General features: G+C 38.9%; 1 non-coding gene across 1 annotated transcript; it reads left to right on the forward strand.

Moving 5' to 3' along the window:
* The first annotated feature begins 4,458 nt into the window (after positions 1–4,458).
* On the forward strand, positions 4,459–4,565 carry LOC127124401 (small nucleolar RNA R71). The gene has a single exon (XR_007803900.1). It is a non-coding gene; the product is annotated as a small nucleolar RNA R71 (small nucleolar RNA).
* Positions 4,566–6,000: the final 1,435 nt, after the last annotated feature.

Raw genomic sequence — 6,000 nt, forward strand, 5'->3', positions numbered from 1 at the left:
CTTTCTTTGTAAATTCTGGCATTTTCGTAAGCGTCTCTTCTGAGTTCCTCTAATTCGCTTATATCAAGGATTCTCTTTTCACCGGCGGCTTTATAGTTTAAATTTAGATTTTTAATAGCCCAATAGGCTTTATGTTCTAATTCTACCGGGAGGTGACATGATTTTCCATAAATTAGCTTAAATGGGGTTGTCCCTATGGGTGTTTTGTAAGCAGTTCGGTATGCCCATAAAGCTTCTGGTAATTTCAATGACCAGTCTTTCCTTGAAGTGGCGACTGTTTTTTCTAGTATCTGTTTGATTTCTCTGTTAGATACTTCCACTTGCCCACTGGTTTAAGGGTGGTAAGGTGTCGCTACTCTATGTCTTACGCCATACTTAAGCAGTAGTTTTTCTAGTACTTTGGATATGAAATGCGATCCACCATCACTGACAACTATTCTTGGGACACCAAACCTTGGAAATATTATATTCTTAAAGAGTCTAGTTACTACTCGTGTGTCGTTTATTGGGGAAGCTATAGCTTCAATCCATTTTGATACGTAGTCAACTGCCACGAGTATGTATTTGTTGTCGAAAGAGGATGGAAAAGGTCCCATGAAGTCTATTCCCCATACGTCGAAAATCTCGACTTCCAAAACGCCCTTTTGTGGCATCTCGTCACGTCTAGATATGTTTCCTGTGCGTTGACATCTGTCACATTTCTTAATAGTTGCATGTACATCCTTCCATATACTTGGCCAATAAAAACCGGCTTGTAGGATTTTAGAGCAGGTCTTGGATGTACTTGCGTGTCCACCATAAGAAGCGGAGTGACAGTGTTGGATTATACTTTCTACCTCTTCTTCGGGTATACACCGACGGAAAATACCATCGGGACCTCTTTTAAAAAGTAAGGGGTCATCCCAGTAATAATGTTTTATATCATAGAAGAATCGTTTCTTTTGCTGGTACGATAAGGTAGATGGAACTATTCCGGCAGCTAAATAATTGACGAGGTCAGCGTACCACGGTGTAACAGATATTGCTAAGGTAGTTTCTACCTGTTTATCAGTGTTGTTTTCTTCTAAAGTAGCTATAAGCTTATCGTACGAGAAATCATCGTTAATTGCTGTTCTTTCCGGTTCAAGGTTCTCAAGTCTAGAGAGGTGATCTGCTACTACGTTTTCAGTTCCTTTCTTGTCTTTGATTTCCAAATTGAACTCTTGTAGTAACAGGATCCACCTTAGGAGTCTAGGTTTTGCATCCTTTTTAGTTAAGAGGTATTTGATAGCAGCGTGGTCAGTGTAGATGATTATTTTGGCTCCGACTAAGTAAGAACGAAATTTATCTAGCGCAAACACTACTGCTAGAAGTTCTTTCTCGGTTGTGGCGTAATTCATTTGTGCTTCATCTAGAGTTCTACTTGCGTAATATATAACATGAAGCTTTTTATCTTTTCGTTGTCCTAAAACAGCACCTACAGCATAATCGTTGGCATCACACATTATTTCGAATGGTTCATTCCAATCTGGTGTCTGCATTATGGGTGCGGAGATCAGTGCTTGTTTAAGCGTTTGAAATGCTTCTAAACATTTGTTGTCGAATATGAATTCAGCATCTTTCATCAATAATCCGGTCAACGGTTTAGTTATTTTAGAGAAGTCTTTAATGAATCGTCGGTAAAAACCGGCATGTCCTAAGAAGCTTCGTACTTCTCTCATAGTCTTCGGAGGTTGAAGGTTTTCGATTACCTCTATTTTGGCCTTGTCTACTTCAATTCCTCTATTTGAGATGATGTGTCCTAAAACAATTCCTTCTTGTACCATAAAGTGGCATTTTTCCCAATTAAGTACTAGGTTTACTTTTACACATCGCTCTAGAACTTTCTCTAGGTTTTCAAGACATTCTTCAAAGCTTTGTCCGCATATGGAAAAGTCATCCATAAATACTTCCATGATGTTTTCTAGGAAATCGGCGAATATTGCCATCATGCATCTTTGGAAAGTTGCAGGAGCATTACACAAGCCAAACGACATTCGTCTATAAGCGAAGGTACCAAAAGGGCACGTGAACGTTGTCTTTTCTTGGTCATCAGGGTGAATTGGTATTTGAAAGAAACCTGAGTAACCGTCTAGATAGCAGAAATGTGAATGTTTTGCTAATCGTTCTAACATCTGGTCAATGAATGGTAAAGGGAAATGATCTTTTCGGGTTGCTTTGTTTAGTTTCCTATAGTCAATGCACATTCTCCATCCCGATTCGATTCGTTTGGTTATAGTTTCTCCTTTTTCATTTTCAATGACTGTTATACCTCCTTTCTTTGGTACTACGTGTACAAGACTAACCCATTTGCTATCAGATATAGGATATATGATACCTGCCTCTAATAACTTGGTTATTTCCTTCTTCGCTACCTCACTTAGGATCGGGTTTAGTCTTCTCTGGTGTTCCCTAGAAGTTTTACAGTCTTCTTCTAACATGATGCGATGCATACAAATAGAAGGACTTATTCCTTTAAGATCGGTGATGTTATAACCTAGTGCGGTTGGATATTTTCTTAAGATATGCAGGAGTTTTTCTGTTTCGAGTCTTCCTAGGTCAGCATTAACTATCACTGGTCGTTCAAGCTCCAAGTCTAGGAATTCATATCTCAGATTCTTGGGAAGTGTTTTCAGGTCTAAGGTTGGTTTCTTGAGGCATTGCGTAGGGTCCGGTGTTATTGCTAAACATTGGTTAAGTTTGTCTTCTACAAGGTAGTCAGATGATTTGTCTTTTTCTAACTCCGTTTCTTTTATGCATTCATCGATGATATCCATGAAGTAACATGTATCTTCTATTGCAGGTGCTTTCAAAAATTGGGAAAGAATGAACTCAATTTTCTCTTCTCCTACTTCGAAAGTGAGTCGCCCTCGTTTTACGTCTATGATTGCACCGGCGGTTGCTAAGAACGGTCTTCCCAGTATAATGGGCGTAACTTCATCTTCTCTAATATCCATAATTATAAAATCAGTTGGAATGTAGAATTGACCTATGCGCACTGGAATGTTTTCAAGAATTCCTACAGGATATTTTACGGAACGATCTGCTAGTTGCACAGACATTTTAGTTGGTCTTAATTCTCCCAGTTCAAGTCTCTTGCATATGGATAAAGGCATAACACTAATACCGGCTCCTAAATCGCATAAGGCTTTGTCAATGACAAATTTTCCTATGTGACAGGGTATAGAGAAACTACCTGGGTCTTTAAGTTTAGGAGGCATATTCTGTATTATAGCACTACATTCAGCAGTAAGTGTAACGGTTTCGCTATCTTCAAGTTTTCTTTTATTAGAAAGAATTTCTTTTAAAAACTTGGCATATGAGGGCATCTGCGTAATAGCTTCTGTAAACGGAATAGTGACGTTTAATTGTTTTAGTAGGTCGACAAATTTTTTAAATTGGCCCGCATCTTTGGTTTTAACAAGCCTTTGAGGGTAAGGGATAAGTGGTTTATAAGGTGGTGGAGGTACATAAGGTTCCTTCTTTTCTACGGTTTCCTTATTACTCTCTGCCTTTTCCTTAGGTTCACTTTCCTCAGTTGACCTTTCAGAGTTTTGGTTTTCTATCCTTGGGTCAGACAGTCCTTCCACTTCCGTTCCACTTCTTAGTATAATTGCATGAGCGTGGCTTCTTGGGTTAGGTTGGGGTTGGCCAGGAAATGTACCAGTTGGGGCAGCAGTAGGTGCTTGTTGTTGAGCTACTTGTGATATTTGCGTTTCCAGCATTTTGTTATGAGTAGCCAGGGCATCCACTTTACTTGCTAGTTGTTTAATTTGTTCGCCAGTGTGTACATTCTGGTTTAAGAAATCTTTATTGGTTTGCTGTTGAGAAGCTATAAAGTTTTCCATCATGATTTCCAAGTTGGATTTCCTAGGGGCGTTATTGTTAGATGTAGATGGGGTCGGCTTCTGATATCCCGGAGGTATAGCTGGGGCTTGATTTGGAGATTGTCCAGGTGCGTATAGAGCATTATTACTCTTATATGAAAAATTTGGATGATTCTTCCAATTTAAGTTATAGGTATGCGAATAGGGGCTTCCTTGAGCATAGTTTACTTGCTCCGCTTGGATTCCTGTTAGGAGTTGACAATCTGCAGGAGTGTGACCTTGGATTCCACAGACTTCGCAATTCTGAGTTATGGCAACTACTGTGGCTGGAGGTGATACATTTAAACTTTCAATTTTCTGGACCAGAGCATCCACTTTTGCATTAACATGATCAAGGTTACTTATCTCGTACATGCCAGTTTTCGTTTGAGGTTTTTCCACCATTGTTCGTTCGGTTCCCCACTGATAGTGGTTTTGAGCCATGCTTTCGATAAGTTGGTAAGCGTCAGCATAAGGTTTGTTCATTAGCGCACCACCTGCGGCGGCATCTATTGTTAACCTTGTGTTGTACAGGAGACCATTATAGAATGTATGAATTACTAACCAGTCTTCTAAACCATGGCGTGGACAAAGTCTCATCATGTCTTTGTATCTTTCCCATGCTTCGAAAAGAGACTCGTTATCTTTCTGTTTAAATCCATTTATTTGGGCTCTTAACATAGCTGTTTTGCTTGGCGGAAAATATCGAGCAAGAAAAACTTTCTTCAACTCGTTCCATGTGGTGACTGAGTTGGAAGGAAGAGATTGAAGCCATCTTCTAGCGCTATCTCTTAGTGAGAAAGGAAAAAGACGAAGTCGAATTGCCTTTGAAGTGACACCATTAGCTTTAACAGTATCAGCGTATTGGACAAATACGGATAAATGAAGGTTAGGATCCTCGGTAGGATTCCCAGAGAATTGGTTCTGTTGCACTGCCTGCAACAGTGAAGGTTTGAGTTCAAAGTTGTTTGCTTCGATTGCGGGTGGAGCAATACTTGAATGCGGTTCATCTTGCGATGGAGCGGCGTAATCTCTAAGAGCACGAGCTGGTTCTGCCATCTCGGGTATCGAAGGGAAAATATTTTTGAAATCAGGAAGTTCTACAGGAGGGAGATTGTTCGCAGCACGATATTCCCGAATTCGTCGTAAGACTCGGAGATATAGTTCGATATCGTTGATTCGTAAGTAGAGCGGTTCGCCTTGAGAGCGAGTGCGTGGCATACAAATCAATGAAAGAAAGAAAAGAAAAAGAAAAACCTTAGTCTCTACAGCGTAACAGGAGAGTTACGATATCGACTAAATAAAAGTCCCCGGCAACGGCGCCAAAAACTTGATCGCTCGACTTTATGAGTCGAATTGGGGTACAAACTGCAAGTGCACAGTTCTATCGCGTAGTTTTAAAAGATATCGATCCCACAGGGACTTATGAATCGATATACCGTTATCTAAGGTTACTTCGTAAAGCTAAGGCAGGCAATACTTTGTTTTTTGGGGGAAAAGGCTAAAACTAAACTAAATTCTAGATTAAATATCAATAAAGCGGATATCAGTATGTAGTTCGTCGTAATTAGGGAATCAATTCTTTATTGGTTTCTTGGTTTTAAAGTAAATCTTTTCAGTTGACGTTATTGGTTAAAAGTTTTATCTCAAACTCTCGCTCTGTTGAATAAACTATGATTTTATATTAACGTAGCTGTCACTTATAGTTAAGTCAAAAACCACTTTTTGAAAACAATAGAATCCGTAGAAACTCTTTTTAAGAAAACACTAATCCTTTAAACACCCTTATCTCAAACTCTCGCTCTGTTGACTTAGGTTATATAATTAAACTCAAATGCTTAACTCTCGCCCTCACATTCAATCTTTAAAAATACTTTTTGAAAAAGGTTAGAATTTAATTAACTCTAAAAATTGCTCTCGCCCTGATCTAGAATTAATGTCCAATTTACACTGTCCAGTCAAAACCTCAAACTCTCGCTCTATTGATTTTAACTTCTTTATGTCTTTTACTTTCGTACAAAAACTTTGTTAATAAACCTGTAAATTGAGACCCTAAAAAGAGTGATTTTAATTTTAAACTTAAATAAACCAACTTAGTTTTGATTCCTTCATTCCG

The sequence above is a fragment of the Lathyrus oleraceus genome, chromosome 2 (assembly GCF_024323335.1).
Source record: "Lathyrus oleraceus cultivar Zhongwan6 chromosome 2, CAAS_Psat_ZW6_1.0, whole genome shotgun sequence".
Taxonomy (NCBI): Eukaryota; Viridiplantae; Streptophyta; class Magnoliopsida; order Fabales; family Fabaceae; genus Lathyrus; species Lathyrus oleraceus.